Here is a 17,307-nt window from a genome sequence, read left to right as displayed (position 1 = left end):
TCTTCCATTGGATCCTCCATATATTTGCCTTCCCACAATTTGCAGCCCTAGAAATTCAAAGTTATTTTCCTTTGTCTTGTCACTTCTCTAAAAATTTATTGTTCTTTTGTTAAGATGCTATATAAACCCGGGTTCTCCCACCCCTTTGAGTTACTCATCTCTGAGCACTCCATTGTGTAAGCAGGATGCACATGCTAATAAACTTCTGTTTATTTTTCTCTTTTGAGAAAATGTCTTTTGTTAGTCAACTTTACAGGGTCTTAGAGAACCTAAGCCAGGTAAAAGAAAAACACATTTTTCCTTCTCGACACCACCACCCCAAAATGACTACCCTCATATATGAACATAGTTATATACATGTAACATATATATTTTTATATATAGATATATTAATATATGCATACATATATGTATTGCATGCACACATATGTGTATATGTATATATACACATATACACACACATACTGCAGAAAGCCAGAAAGGTGCCCTTAGAGAGACTGGAAGTGATCCACATCTTGATCTAGGTGGTAATTACCCAGATAGATACATATGCAAAAACTTATCAGGCTGTATACTTAAGATTTGTATATTCTGCTGCATCTAAGTTATATCTCAATTTAAAAGAACCAATGGTCAGGCTTACTTTCAGAGACTCTGGATTTAAATGGTCTGGGACGGACCTCAGGCATCATGATTTCTAAAGATCCCCAGTTAGTTTTATTAATAGCACATAGCCAGGGTTGAGAAACAGTGGGAGCCTCACAATATATCTTGTAGTGGCTGGCTAGTGACTGGTCTATGCCTGGCCTCTGAAAACAAGACTGGCTTGCTTCTGTGGACTGAATAAACTCTGGGGATTATAGGGCAATTTGTGGAGTGGGGGAAAGAACCCTATGTCCTTCCAAGACCTCTCTCCCTACTCCCCCTACACAATGCAACTGAGAAAATCTACCCTGCAGACCACACCAAAAGTTGGAGGATTCAGCCTCCAATACCTCTCCTGGCCAGGGAATCACTGTGTGGTAAGCTGGGGAGCCAAAGGTTTACCACTGCAGGAATTTGACTGCAGGAAATCAGGCCCACAGCTTCAACCTGGCATCTGGACACGTGGCCTATTCACCCAGGGGTGCAAGGAAGGTGGTACACAGCAAGGCAGGTAGGTGGTGGTAGGACACGAACATTTCCAATGACCCTGGAGAAGTATCGCTGAGATGATCTTGGCCGGGAAGCTCCGGGTAAATGCAGTGTAAAAGCTTTGTGACTATGGTCTGGGGAGCTGTTGGAATGAGTATTTATGGTGGTATTTTTCATGGAGCTGGCTAGAAAGCTTCAGAAATGAAAGATTTTTTGGCACCATAAGCCTTGTGCCAACCAGCATATCTCTAAATTAAGTAGAGAAGCAGACAGGCTCTGAGTTACTGGACACTAATTCATGCCTCGGCACGAAAATTTGAGCTGCTCAGAACGAGTTCTTGCAATTAGATATTTTAAAATAACTAATGCATACCAACAAAGAAAGAAGAAAAAACGGAGTGATATCTACTCAAGTCGCTGTTTAATGGCAGAGAGGTTGTAGAAATTGTCACAGAGCCACCCATGGTAGAGCCCCCTTTCCCTTTCTGAGAGGTCAGAGCCATGCTAAACCACTTCTAGTTTTCTGAACAACTCCCCAGAGTCTCCTAAACAGCCATTATACAGTTGACACAGCACCAATACCACCCTCAAATCACCCACTCTCCGCTTCAGACCCCAAATGCAAAAGCGAGACCCTCTTTCGTCCCTCTTAGACGTCCTCTTTTTCACTTTACGGTCAACTCTGCCTTTCTAGTATCCCCCACCTCAGCACGATTCTAGCAGTTTCTCTTCTCTCATTATTATTGCTGCCTTTCTCCTTTCTTCTTTGCCTTATTTTCTTTTTCTTCTTGATTTCAGTCCTTAATTCTAGTCATTGCTGTGCCACCGCCATGGTTTTTGCATATCCTAATATTTACTTAATTTTTTTTATATCCGGTGATTTTTTTCCCTCTTGGCTCTCCTTTAAAAAGCTAAGCAAAATTATTTTAAAAAGAAACTTTTTATCAATAGAAAACCAATATCTCTTGCTATAAATAGGAGGAAATTATAAAACAGTAAACTAAACACAATGAAAACAGAGCAGTGGCATTAAATTCTAACTGGATACTGTTGCTGACCACAGGCTCTGAGCCCGAGGCCTCCTCATCCTTGGTTAAGAGGGGAGAAAGGAAAAGTTAAGAGAGGTGTTGAAGACACAGCAGCACCAAACTGAGGCTTTCTCTGTCACATAATCAGAAGTGCCAAGGGCATGGCCTCATCAATCTCTGCTTAATGCTGTGTCCTTAGATCATTTTCTATAGCTCAGGAAATAATGGTGCGAAGACTACTCCAGTGTATTCTTGTTATAGTTTGGATGTTTTTCCCCCAGACCTCATGTTGAAATGTGATCCTCTATGTTGGAGGGGAGGCCTAATGGGAGGTGTTTGGGTCATAGGGGTGGATTCCTTATGAATGGCTTGGTGTCATCCTCACAGTAATGAGTGAGTTCTTGCTCTATTAGTTCCCACGAGAGCTGGTTGTTAAAGAGGGCCTAGCATCTCCCCCTTTCTCTTATTTTCTTTCTTGCCATGAGATCTGCACATGCCAGCTCCTCTTTGCCTTTGGCCATGAGTGGTAGCAGCCTGAGGCCATCAGCAGAAGCCAAGCAAATGCCAGCACCATGCTTCTTGTACAACCTGCAGAACCGTGAGCCAAATAAACCTCTTTTCTTTATAAATGATCCAGCCTCAGGTATTCCTTTACAGCAATACAAATGGACTAAGACAATTCTCTCTACCTTACCCTTTGTTTTCTCTCCCTCATTGCTTCCCTGTTTCCCTGTTTGCCCCTCATTTCTTCCTACTTCCTTCTCCCTTTTCCCCCTTTCTTTTTAGTGCAGTAGGCAAATACTTTTATTATCGTCAATGGACTAATTACCATAAGGAAAAAAAGACAGAGAAGAAAATTCAAACCTGGGAAAGATGACCCAAAGAGACATCTAGCTAGGCTATACTATGCCCAGGTAAGCCTGGCTTCTAAGGGCTGGCCATTTATCTGCTTCTAAGCCAGCTTCCTGCTCTCAGAGGGGATAGGACTTATTCTCTGACATTGTTTTTGGATACTGTGTCAAGGGGAACACCAGTCCATGGCATGGGGCTGGGGGACCCAGGTCACCCTGTACCAACCCTATCTGCCATCTTTACACACACTGTCTCCCCAGAAAAACTCAGCCAAGAGCAGCTCATGTGGATATGGAAACAAATCCATCTAGCAACTATTCACTGCACCACACAGAGGGATGGCTGGGCTTAGTAGACAGGTGTGACATTGTTAAAAGGTAAAATTATGACTTCCATAAATATATTTTTAAAAGAACACATGTTAAGGAATTTATGTTGCTCAAATAATATGAAGAAACCAGATAGATAGGTGTTATAATTGGTTCAAAGGAAAAAAACAACACAAATTTATATGGAGTAAAGAAATGTTGAGATGAATTGCAAATGAAGACAAAGTGGGTTTTTTTCCTGCCAAGTGAGTGGGAGTGAGAAAAAGTCAAATCTCTACCAGACAGAACAGAATTTATGTATCTATGGATTACCTACAATTTATGGATGCGCAAAATAGCCTAAAGACAATGAACAAGGGGCCCGGCACATGGCTCACACGTATAATCCCAGCGCTTTGGGAGGCCAAGCTGGGAAGATCACTTGAGGCCAGGAGTTCAAGACCAGCCTGGGCAACATAGCAAGACCCTGTCTTTTAAGTAAAAACAAAACAAAAAAATAATAAAAGACAATGGGCTGGGTGTGGTGGCTCATGCCTGTAATCCCAGCACTTTGGGAGGCTCCTGCAGGAGGATCACTTGAGCGCAGGAGTTCAAAAACCAGCCTGGGTAACACAGGGAGACCCTATCTCTACAAAATTTTTTTTTTGTAGAGATAGGGTCTTTTGTAGAGACCCTATCTCTACAAAAAACACAAAAATTAGCTGGGCATGGTGGTGTGCACCTCCTACTCAGGAGGCTGAGGTGGGAGCATCACTGAGCCTGAGAGGTAGAGACTGCAGTGAATGGGGCTAGAATATCATAACCCTGAGTGGTGTGCTATAAATGACACGCAGTTTCCCACTGAAACAATAAATTTTCTCTACATAAGGTTCTTAACCCAAGGGATACACTATTCATTTGATTAATGTTTCCCCAGTACCAGCTCCTTTGGTCATAAGCCACACTGCCTCTCCACCAGACCTCTACCTGGCCTAAGGTTGGGAGAGGATGCCCATTTGACAATCGGTGTAAGGTGTTGGGGATTCGGGTTCCAGGTGTGACTCGTGATTAACCAACAATAGGAACAGTGTGCCTAGGTCAAATCACCCAGCCCTCTAGGTCTCTTCATTTGAGTGAGGGACTTGGGTGCTCTCTGACGTTTCTCTAGCTTTAAAGCTCTAGAATTCAAGGGAATAAGAAACATGTTTGTAAATCTTAAATTAGCCCAAGGATTTGTACCAAGTAGGTATAAACCCACAGGTCTGATTGGGTCAGGCCCCACCAGGTCAGCCACTGTCCTGAGGTAAACAGCAAATGAGAGAATATCTTTAGGATTCTCCTCTGTTTGTTTGGTATTCTTTTTTTTTTTTTTTTTTTTTTTTTTGATGGAGTCTCACTCTGTCACCCAGGCTGGAATGCAGTGGCATGATCTCGGCTCACTGCAACCTCCGCCTCCCAGGTTCAAGCAATTCTCCCTGCCTCAGCCTCCCGAGTAACTGGGACTACAGGTGACCGCCACCATGCCCGGCTAATTTTTGTATTTTTAGTACAGGTGGGGTTTCACCATGTTGGCCAGGCTGGTCTGGAACTCCTGACCTCAGGTCATCCGCCCACCTCGGCCTTCCAAAGTGCTGAGATTTCCCGCGCCTGGCCTTGTTTTGCATTCTTACCGCCCCCTAGCCCCGTAACTGTTTAAGGTTCCAGAGCAACCCCGCTGCTGTGATGAACTGACTGAGACAACCCCTTTCCCCTTGTGCTGTTTTCCAGGAAGCACGTGGCTGCAGAAGCAATGAGCTCTTTGTGCCCTCTCTTCCTGCTCCAGGGTTCCATGTGTCTGTGACTCTAAGCCTGGTGTGTGGACCGGGAAACATTCAAACAAGGCTAAGAGAAGTTGTCAGTCCAGCTCGGGCTACACACTGGGTGAGCCATGCACCACCCAGGAATTTCCAGGGCACGTGCCACGTAAGGGGCACACCCGACAGAGTCCAATGGGGTTCCCCACTGGGCCTCCCACTGAGTTGCTCAGCCTGGGCCGGAAAAGGGTGAGTCACCCTGGGGGTGGGGCTCTCCAGGGTAGAGGCCAAAGGAGTGACTACCATGACAATTCTCCGGAGGGCCTGAGGCGGCGGTGGACAGCCCCGGCAACAGTGGGCCCTCCCCGCAGAACTGTGGTTCCAATCCCTCTCCACCCAGCCCAGGAGTCTCCTGGCCCCAGAAGGAGGAGCAGGAGGCGCCAAAAAAAGAGGAAAAAGAATTCCTTTTCCAGTCATTTCAGTCCTAAATTTTCCCTGAGACTGCCAGAAAAGATGCTAATGAAAGACCAATTGTGTGGCCAGAGTGTTTTCTTCGGACATCTGCCCAGGGAACGGGAGGATACCCAGTTCAGAAGCGAGGTCACTATCCCCATCCTATGGCAACACCTTTTGCTCGCTACTGACCCCTACTGGGGAAGTGGAGACAAGCGGCTGAGGGCTGGGAAGCAGCTGAAAGAAACTAGACCCAGACATGTCTACTGGGTTCTTAAATCCAACATCTGCTGTTGGAGGGTGAGTCCTGCCTAAACCTTAGGCCACAGATGCAGAGGATCAAACCTTGGGAATTCCGTTTCCTTCAAGGGGCCCCAAAACCTTTCACACTGGACTTCTCTTTTGCTTAACTCCCCTTAATGTTTTGTCCTATGGGAAATGAGGAGCCTTTAAAGCCAGCTTGTCCAACCTACCACCCACGGGCCGCCTGTGGCCCAGGATGCTTTGAATACTGCCCAACATAAAACATTATGAGTTTCTTTTTTTTCGCTTTTTTTTTTTCTCATCAACTATCGTTCGTGTTAGTGTATTTTATGTGTGGCCCAAGATAACTTTTCTTCCAATGTGGCCCAGGGAAGCCAAAAATTGGACACCCCTGCTTGAAGGCCTTTAGGAGAATGAAATGAACATGTAGTTACATGTTAGTAGCAGAACAAAGGGAGGATTAGGAGCAAGGCTAGGGTCAGCAGGGGTGCTTGATTATTTCTTGATGTCCTACTAGGTGCTGTCTCCAGCAGAAAGACCAGTTAGGAGGCTGTGGCAATAACCCAACAGAAACATCTGGAGGGACTAACAGAGGGCAAGCGGATGGAGGGAAGAGGATGTCTGCGGGGAGGGGAATATTTGGGAAGGACCTCAACTGGCCTTGGTGATGGGTTGAATGGGGTAGGGCTATAGAGAAAGCAGAGTCTAGCACCACCTTCCTGTCTACACTCTTCTCTCCCCTGCAGGGTTGGTTTTTGCTAACATCCTTCCAGCAAAATGAGATTTTAAGCAGACAAACAGGTATGGAACATGAATTTTGGTTTGAATATGGTTTGAGATGGGGTCATTGTCGTGGCTGAGAAGGACTTTGGCATCAGTCTGTCCAAAGCCAGGCTTGGCCACCACCAGGATGTGAGACCTTACACAGATGCTTTGTCAGCTTCAGTTTCTCCACCTGTAAAGAGAGAATATGACACCTCCTTCATGGCTTTTAAAAATTTTTTGTTTTTTAGACTTAAATGATATAAGTTGTTTAGTGTCTGCCTGTTTAGGAAATACAAGCTTTAAAAAAAAAAAAGATGAGTAATAGGCAACTGAATGCTATAAACATACCTGCATTAATTGTTACTATGAGCCAGGCACTGCCTACGCACTGTACATAATCTCATGTAATCTTCTCAGCAGCTCCATAAGGCAAGCACATGATGATCTCCAGTTTATAAGTGAGGAAACTGAAGCACAGAAAACTTAAGACACCTGACCAAATGCACAAAGCTAATAAGTGGCAGAGCCAGGACACAAACCTAGATATGTCTGACTCCAAAGCTGTGGATCTTAACAATCACACTGATGTCTTTACAGCAAATACAGGTCAAAGCATAGAAGAACAATCTTGGCTAGAGCTACAAATTCAGGAGTTGTCAAGATTTGATAATACAGTACGACAAAAGTAACTTGGGGGGGAGGAAAAGATTTGCTCATAGTTGAAACCATAGTTATCGATTAAAAACTTCCAAGATATATGTACAGTTGAGAAAGAGAGAGGGAGGAAATGCCAATATTTACAGTGCAGAGGAGAGAAGCCCTAAGAGAAAACTGAGCAGGAGCAGGCAGAAATGGGAAGGGAATTAGGGGAGTGATATCAAGGGAAGAGAGCAGGCTCCAAGAACATGGGTTGATCAGCAGGACCACAGTGAGAAGACAGCCCATGGCCTGAGTCCATTAATGGGTCCTTGGAGAACCCAGCAAGAGCAGAAATAGGGGCAGAGTTGAAGGGAGAGTTAGGAACAGACTGCAAATGAGACTTATATTGCAGGTAGCTTGTTGGTGAAGGGATGGGAAAAGGGTGATAGCTAGAGATGGATGCAGAGGAAGGGATAGGGGTCTGGATTTCTGGTGATTGCTTTGGAATGGAGAAAGCCTTCCTTCTAAGAAACAGGAGAGAAGATGTGTTCTGAGAATGCAGGAAGGTGAAGGGGTTGATGGCCAATAGATTCTATTTTCTCCATGAAATTGTTAGTCAGCTGTGACAGGAGTGGGGTGGGAGCTGGGTAGGCAGTTTGAGAGCCCTGGTGAAGACATTTTTAAAGGCTAGTCAAGTGAAGCAGTGAGAGTGGAGCAGGAACAAAGGAATCGGTAACTGCTTGTGATCAATTAGTTGTAAACATCACTACATTCCAGCCAGCCCCTGGTGAAGATTTAAAACCACCATTGAGGTGAAGGGGGCTAATGTTGCCAGGGTGACCAGGACTGGGCAATAGGACTGCCAAATAGGGGTGCGCTGCAGTGGAGATTGGAGCCACACATTCATAATGGCCACTGATCACCTTGTTGGCTGCTTTTCCCAGCAGCCTCACCAGCAAAAGATAGGGTCCTCCATAATCCCAGTTTACCCAGCACAATCCCCATTTTAGCAGTGAAAGGCTGGAATCCCAGGAAGTCCCTCAGTCCCAGACAAACCTGGACAACAGTTTATTATCCTAGCTCAGGGTGGGAGCAGCAAAGGCAGAGTTGGATTGGTCCATGGCTGGGGATTTCATGGGAGAATGTGCTGGGGGGATGGGAGGACTGAGGCTTTGGAGGGAGCTGGCAAGAGAGGTGTGAAGGTGAACTACTATGCTATAGGATTCTATAATGACATGAAAGACAGTAAGGAGAGCAAATAGTCAATAGAACTGGAGAAACAGGAAAGGCCATGGAACTAGAGCTTCCAATGAGTTCACTAGAGAATGGACTTAATGGGGAAAAAGGATTTCAAGAGACAGGAGAAAAGCAATGAGGATGATTTGGGCTGCAAGTAACAGAAAACCCTGACTCCAACTAGCTTAAATGATACAGAAATGTATTATATCACACAATAGATTGGGTAGGTTTCAGGGTGGTTGATTCAGTGGCTCAACAATATAATCAGATAATCATGTTCTTTTCATCTCTCTGCTTGGCTACCTTAATTGGTGACTGTATCTTCAGTCTAGTGGCAAAACGGCCACCTCCAGATATGACAATGTCCAGAGTAAAAATAAAAATCATCTTGCCTGGTTAATGTCAAAGGGGGCGGGGGAAGAAAAGACCATCTCTTTCTTGAGTTCCTCTTAGGAACAAGGACATTTTTTTCAGGAGTCCCCTAGTGGACTTCCCATCAACTCTCATGGGCTAGAAGTGAGTCATACTCATTCTAGCACCAGCCATTGGCAAGATAGACCAATCAGACCCACTCTGGAGCATGGGGTGGGACCGGCTTTTCTTTCTTTTCTTTTTTTTTTTTTTTTGAGACAGAGCCTCACTCTGTCATCCAGGCTGGAGTGCAGTGGCGTGATCTTGGCTCACTGCAGCCTCTGCCTCCCAGGTTCCAGCGATTCTCCTGCCTCAACCTCCCTGGTAGCTGGGATTACAGGCATGTGCGACTACACCTGGCTAATTTTTGTATTTTTAATAGAGACGGGGTTTCACCACATTGGCCAAGCTGGGCTCGAACTCCTGACCTCAGGCGATCCGGCCTCCTCGGCCTCCCAAAGCGCTGAGATTACAGGCATGAGCCACCGCAGGGTGGGGCCGGCTTTTCTTAGGGCACATGGCAGAATAGTGGGGGAGTAGATCTTGAACAACATTGGAGTTCTGTTAGAAAGGAGTCAGGAATTGTTGCTGAGTGTAAAGTAAACAGTGTTCATCACAGAGGCAACACTGAGCAACTGGGATGTGAACACTATCATAAAAACTATTCAATTTTAGTTTTTTACCTGCTCAAATTGTTCATTTGTTCTCTGCTGCCTATGGGATACATTACATAATTATTAGTTCTAACCAATATTGAGGTAAACCTCTGTCATTTCTTCATAAAACTCCTCTGCTCTGGCCAAGCAGGTCAAGTCTAGAACACACCTTGTATTTTCAAACCTCCTTGACTTTCCCTGTTCTTGGAATGTCTCCCCATCTCCCCGCTGCCCTACCTTCTAATAGATAGCCAGATCCTACCCATCCATCAGGCGCTGACCCAAACCCAATTGCTTAGTCTATAACCACATTATTTTAATGCCCCAGAGAACCTTCAAGACCTTCCAGCCCAGGATCATCTCTCTTCAGGGATCTCCCTGCGTAGTCGCAGCTCCTTGAGAGCGGATCCTGTTTTACACTTCTCAGGGGTCCTCTCCACTCCCAACACAATGACTGATGCACACAACGGATGCTCACTAAGTACTTGCTGACTGGCAGGTTAATCAATAAATGCTCACAGACTGAGGAGTGAGTATAACCACCCCGCTTTTGAAGCTGCAGACTGGCTCTCAGGAGAAAAAGCCCAGAGGAAGGATGGGAGGGAGGCTGGCTCTGAAACACAGAGGCGCTGCTGGGCAACCCTGGGATGTCCAAGTGGGAAACAAGAGAGATGACAAAAAGCTGAAAGGCACATAAATGACCACCCTCAAACGGACAGGTTAAATGACGTACGATAACCCATTGACTGTCTTCTAAGATGCACGTTTAGTATCATCTCTGCTGGGCGAGTGCTGTTGCTCCATCCCCATCATAGGCAATTGTTATCCCAACCTTTAAGGTAGGGATCCCTGGTGGGGAGGGAAATGAGCAAAGATCCTTGAAAGGTGCCCTCCCTGCAAAAGTCGCCCTTCTCTGTCCTGGGAGGAGTGGGAGGGGAGGGAGAGGAGAGGTTTTTATTCTTAAAGGCAGCTCAGCCTCCAGAGGTCTGCCGTTCCCTGGATAATACTAGATTTACAAAGAGCCTGAAAGATCCCCAGGATTCGGGATCAACTCTGAGTTTCACAAGTGTTTATTTTGAGGGATTAGCCGTCCTGGGCAGGCCTGTTTGTCTAATGGTTAATCAACCAGTCAGCAAACATTTATTGAGGGCCTGCTTACTGGGCACCAAAACAAGCATAGGAGAGAGTCCCCTCTTTTGAGGCATTCAGAAGGGTAATTGAGGCCCTGAAGTTAACTAACACCTGCAACAACTAGCAAATGATATGACATCATAATGTGTGCCTCAGACTGCCCTGGTCTTCCCGGCACCACCCCCTCCAAATTCTACTCAGACTTCACCACCCTGGCCCCTGGGGTACAAGCGTGGTTCAGGCTAAGCCAGAGTCCCTCGCTGAGATGTTACCTCTAAAGCCATCAGCCAGGAGAGGAAAAGTGGCTTCCGTTGGTTACAAGGTTGTAAGGGGAGAACTAGGAGTGCCCCAAGGCCATATTCTGGCCTTAGCGGGCAGCCAGCTTGAGAGAAAGAAAGAGAAAACCATGCTGAAGAAAGCCGGGCAGGGACAGATGGACAGATGGAGTTTAAGTTGCTGGCCTGCCAGGGCTCCCCAGGGCCAGCTCTAGTGTGGCACTTTCCTCAGAGCAGTTACATGAGACAATATAGTCCCTCCCTTTTCCTTTTAGCTAGGGTGGGTCCTGTCCCCACCTGTGTAGGCAGAGGAGCCCTGAGCAATGAGCACACTGTACTTATTCAGCGGCAGCTGAAGTGATTCAGGAGGGTGGCCTTGAAGGTTGTGGAGGAGAGAGGGCATCCAGGGCGAAGACGACGACGTGAAAGAAGGCTCTAGGGGCCGGGCATTGTGACTCACGCCTGTAATCCCAGCAGTTTGGGAGGCTGAGGTGGGTGGATCACTTGAAGTCAGGAGTTCGTGAACAGCCTGGCCAACATGGTGAAACCCTGTCTCTACTAAAAATAGAAAAATTAGCCGGGTGTGGTGGGCGCCTGTAACCCCAGCACTTTGGGAGGCTGAGGTGAGTGGATCACTTGAAGTCAGGAGTTCGTGAACAGCCTGACCAACATGGTGAAACCCTGTCTCTACTAAAAACACAAAAATTAGCCGGGTGTGGTGGTGGGTGCCTGTAATCCCAGCTACTCAGGAGACTGAGGCAGGAGGATCGCTTGAACCGGGGAGGCAGAGGTTGCGGAGAGTTGAGATCGCGCCACTGCACTTCAGCCTGGGCAAAAAGAGCGAGACTCCATCTCAAAAAAAAAAAAAAAGAAAAAGAAAAGAAAAGAAGGGAAAGGGAGGAAAGGGAAAGGAAAAGGAAGCAGGCTCTAGGGACATGACAGCCCTGGAGGGTGGGTCTGACGGTCGGGGGTGCATGTGGAGGCTGGGAGCAAGCTGGGCAGAGTGCCCTGGGTGAATCTGCTCTCCAGGGGTTCCTGGGAGCTTCGGCTTCTGCCTGACTTCTGGGTTTAGCAGGAGCCCACACTGACGGTCCCCAGACGCACACACAGGCCTCCAGCACACTGCCTCTCCATTTATTATATAAAGCAGAACTGGCACTGCACACTCAGACTATGCTGTAGGTACCCAGGGATGCCATCCTGGAGCAGGCTTTAGTTAATGTTTACATTTTGTCCACATTCCCCTCCAACCCATTCTACTCTCCTCTTCTTCCCTCTAACCCTCGGCTTTTCTTATTCTTATTCTTCCCCATTTTTTTTTTTTTTTTTTTTTTAGAATCAACACCTCCCTCTGTCACCCAGGCTGGAAGTGCAATGGTGTGATCATAGCTCACTGCAACCTCAAACTCCTGGCCTCAAGCCATCCTCCTACCTCAGCTCCCAAGTAGCTTGGGATTACAGGTATGAGCCACATCACTGTGCTCCCCATTGTTAATATGTTGAGACTCTTACTCTGGGAGGAGGAGTGGCAACTAAAGGACCCCAAATCTCTACTTCTTGGGACCTGTATTTGACACTCCAGCCAGCAGCTTCTGAATTTCACACCTGATAAAAGCAGGGGTTCTGGATGTTCTCACGGCAACCCCAATTTACACCCAAGAAGGGGCCTTCTGGGTGGCCACCTGGATCCTGGGTGCTTTTCCCTGGGCAGTGTTTATGCCAAAGGCCTGCTTGCAGCCTGGATCTGCTGCGCCCCGAGCCCGCCCTCCTCCCCTCCGCGCCCCACCCCACCCCAGAAGAGCCTCTGCTCTTCCTGCCCTTCTCCTTCCTGCTGCGCCAAGGTGGAGCCCAGCTGCCTCCGCACCCAGCCCTCTGTGACTCAGTGGAAGCCAGTGGCCACTTCCCCCACCCACCCACCCACACTCACATTCCAACAGCCAGCTCACTTGCTTCTTGGCACTCAAACTGCACCCACCAGGCCTCTGACTAAATAGTCATCTCTTTACGGGACAATTTATGACCAGGGCCAGCCCAGTATGGGAAGAGGTCACGTGTATCTTACCCTCTGAGCACACTCCTTTTGCTCCACAGCTAATGACTGACCTCTGTGGATCTTTCCTTCTGGCCCCTGGCTGACCTGGGGCATTTTATGTAGGAGAACTAGAGTCTTAGCCTTTAGTGTTGTACCTAACACAGTGCTGACTCAATGCATCTTTGAATAAAAGAGGTTTAAAAAAAAAATTACTGGTCAGGTGCTGTGGCTCATGCCTGTAATCCCAGCACTTTGGGAGGCTGAGGCGGGTGGATCACCTGAGCTCAGGAGTTCGAGACCACCCTGGCCAACATGGAGAAACCCCATCTCTACTAAAAGTACAAAAAGATTAGCTGGGCGTGGTGGTGGGAGCCTATAATCCCAGCTACTTGGGAGGCTGAGGCAGAAGAATTGCTTGAACCTGAGGAGCAGAGGTTGCAGTGAGCTGAGATCATGCCACTGCACTCCAGCCTGGGCGACAGAGCAGGTCTCCATCTCCAAAAAACAAACAAACAAACAAACAAAATTACAAATAAATAGAGAGTAATTCCCCAGGACCTGACAGATCCTACTATTTTGGTAAGGACTCAAGGACTCATTTAGGCCACACCTGGGAAGTTGGGTGGTTTAAAGTGGAGTTAGTGACACCTGGGTTGAAGCCCCAGCTCTGCCGCTCTAAGATCTCAAGCACATTTTATGACCCACCTAAGCCTCCATTCCTCACCTGTGTACTGGGGATGATATTGTGTATTTCATCAATTCTAGGATGTGCAGCTTTTTGCATCTTAATCTCTCTGAAATTGGGCTATGTCTTACAGTTGATATGGGGGTAGGAGATGGTGTATTCCCACTCCTAGATCGACTGTAGTGCCTCTACGAGTGCCCTGCCAGAGAAGCCCACACTCCACCTCCTGAGCCAGGGTGGCCATATGACTTGTCCTGGCCAATGGAGTGTGAAGCAAGCAACATCTATCACATCTGGGCTGCACTTTCAAAGGCAACTGTCGTTCAGCTCATGCTCTTTTTCATCCATCTCAGCAGCCAGCAAAGTTCCAGATGGAGGCTGTTTCGTGGGCCCAGTCCCACAGTAAAGAGGATGTAGAGCTGAGCTGCAGCCAGTGGGCATTGAACAGAAGCATAAACCTTTCTTCTTTAGCCATTGAGATTGGGGTTCTGTGTTTTGACAGCACAGTCTAGCATATCCTGACTGGTATTGCATGCTCCAGTTAATTGACAGATTCCTTTTTCTTTCTTAGTACATAGTGGTGTAACTCACAATTGTTGGTATTGTTGATTCAATGAAACACGGTAGTGCCTCTTACAGACTAATGTAGGTAAATCACTTAGCACAATGCCTGGCCCACAGTAAGTGTTCCATTCATGTTAGCCATTGTTCTATTTCTAGCCCTCTGCATGTAGCCAATGTTTAATACATGCTTGGAGGATGATACTGATGACACATGAGATCAGAACCCCCCTTAGATCCCTTGTGGCATGAGAAAGAGTATTGTAAAAGACAAAATTACAACAAATTTAGTTTAAAGATCTCAACCAGCTTTGTTGCAATTCTAAAATTGGGCAACACTTCGTTCCATAAAACAGAATAAGTGTCCAATGAACTGAGGAGAAGAGGCTGGCTTTACAGACAGAAAAGGTTGAAGAAAGCAAAAACAAAGAACAAAAAGCAGATTGATCATTTCAAAGTTACTTGCCTTGTAAGGCAGGACAGGGAGATGGAAGAGTAGAAAAATCACTGATCAGTGAACATTGTGTTACTTCGGGCTACCTTTTGCATGTAAGGATTAAGGCAGAGGAAACTTCATTATCGTGCCAATTGAAGGTTGAAACTGGCCTGTTTGGAAAATTGGCTGTTACCTTATTTCTCAGAAGGTCAGATAACTTAGTTTTAGTTTGGTGAAATGGAATTTTGGCATGCGTGACTCTAATTTTTTTTTTTTTTTAGACGGAGTTTCGTTCTTGTTGCCCAGGTTGGAGTGCAACGGCGCAATCTCAGCTCACTGCAACCACCGCTTCCTGGGTTCAAGTGATTCTCCTGCCTCAGCCTCCCAAGTAGCTGGGATTACAAGCATGCACCACCACGCCCGGCTTGTAGAGACGAGATTTCTCCATGTTGGTCAGGCTGGTCTGGAACTCTTGACCTCATGTGATCTGCCCGCCTCAGCCTCCCAAAGTGCTGGGATTACAGGTGTGAGCCACTGCGCCCAGCCAGCGTGACTCTATTTTTAGTCTTGTCTGTTGGGGCCTAGTGCAGGAGCTTAGTCCAAAACAATGGCCTCCTGCAATTTTTATTTAACAGTATAGATAAGTTCAAGTAAATAAAGTGGCATTGGCACTTGATTTTGGAGGCTCTTTGAGGGTATAGGTGTTTCTGATGCCCTTTCTGAAAGCTTTTTCAGGGGCTACTCGTTTAGGTAGGTAACTAAGAAAGCTGAGTTTTTATTCATATTAGTTAACAGTTTATTGCCTAGGATATGAGAAAGAGGAAGAAACAACTCAAGTGTGATGTGGCAAGTTTTTGGTGCAACAGAATAAAGAAACCACAGTCTCTTAGAGCAAAATATAAGCATCTTGAATTTTTGCAGAATCAAGTATGGGCCACAGATCCTGCTCTGAAGATACCATACTTCCAGCTAATTCTTGACCTTCTGTGTTAAACCCTGTGCTCTGGAACAAATCTCTCCAGGAATTTTATAGCCAGCCCCTGCAGACCCAAAAGTAGGGAGAGTGTTCTACATGCTGGGCTGGGCTCAGGTGCTGTGAGGGCAGACTTGCCAGAGCCACTTCCCATCCCTTTGGCATCCTCTCCCCTGAACCTCATATTACCTATCTGTCTCCTCCTTTACTTCCTCCACTTGGGAAGATGACAAAAGTAATTTATCCTAAAGTATTATTGGTGTATGCATTACTTAAAGGGGAACCTAGACAATGAAAAAGGAAATCGCAGGACTGTATGTTAGGTTATGTTAGGGATCTGCTACGTTTCTCATCTCTGCTACCTGCGTCCACCTCAATCTTTTCTCTCAGCAGACAGCTCTCTTCACTCAGCTGTCAGCTTGCACATGGTGTCATAAAATGGCTGCCCTAAAATGGTGGCCCCCGCACCTCATGACTATGTGACTTTCAAGTCTAGCACCAACTAGCTAGACTTTCTGTGGCCTCCAGTTCCTGAGAGGGAGGATCTGGCTTCATGTAGCCTACAGATGATTCCACTGGGGTCAGTTGACCATATCTGGCTCAGTCAGTCATGGTGCTGCTACTATTGGGCCAGTTAGTTTCTCTTAAAGACCAGGATGGTTGGTGTATTACGCAGGATTTGTTGAGCTGCATGTGGCAGAATATTCAAAACAATAGCAGCTTAAAAATACAAATTTCTGGCCAGGTGTGGTGGCTCATGCCTGTAATCCCAGCACTTTGGGAGGCTGAGGTGGGTGGATCACCTGAGGTCAGGAGTTTGAGACAAGCCTGGCCAACATGGTGAAACTCCATTTCTACTAAAAATACAAAAATACAAAAATCAGCCAGGTGTGGTGGCAGGCCCCTGTAATCACAGCTACTCGGGAGGCTGAGGCCAGAGAATTGCTTGAACCCAGGAAATGGAGGTTGCAGTGTGCTGAGACTCCGCCACTGCACTCCAGCCTGGGTGACAAGAGTGAAACTCCATCTCTCTCTCTCTCTCTCTCTATAACATATAAACATATATTATGTGTAACATATAAACATATATTATGTGTAACATATAAACATATATTATATGTAACACATAAACATATATTATATGTAACACATAAACATATATTATATGTAACACATAAACATATTATATGTAACACATAAACATATTATATGTAACATAAACATATTATATGTAACACATAAACATATTATATGTAACACATAAACATATGTAACACATAAACATATGTAACACATAAACATATTATATGTAACACATAAACATATTATATGTAACACATAAACATATTATATGTAACATATAAACATATTATATGTAACATATAAACATATTATATGTAACATATAAACATATTATATGTAACATGTAAGCATATTATATGTAACATGTAAACATATTATATGTAACATGTAAACATATTATATGTAACATGTAAACATATATGTAACATGTAACATATAAACATATATTATATGTAACATATAATATATAATATATAAACATATAATATATAAACATATATTTTATATATAATATATAAACATATTTTATATAATATATAAATGTATAATATATAATATATAAACGTATAATATATAATATATAAACATA

The sequence above is a fragment of the Pan troglodytes genome, chromosome 12 (assembly GCF_028858775.2).
Source record: "Pan troglodytes isolate AG18354 chromosome 12, NHGRI_mPanTro3-v2.0_pri, whole genome shotgun sequence".
Classification (NCBI taxonomy): Eukaryota; Metazoa; Chordata; class Mammalia; order Primates; family Hominidae; genus Pan; species Pan troglodytes.
This window is presented reverse-complemented; position numbering follows the sequence as displayed.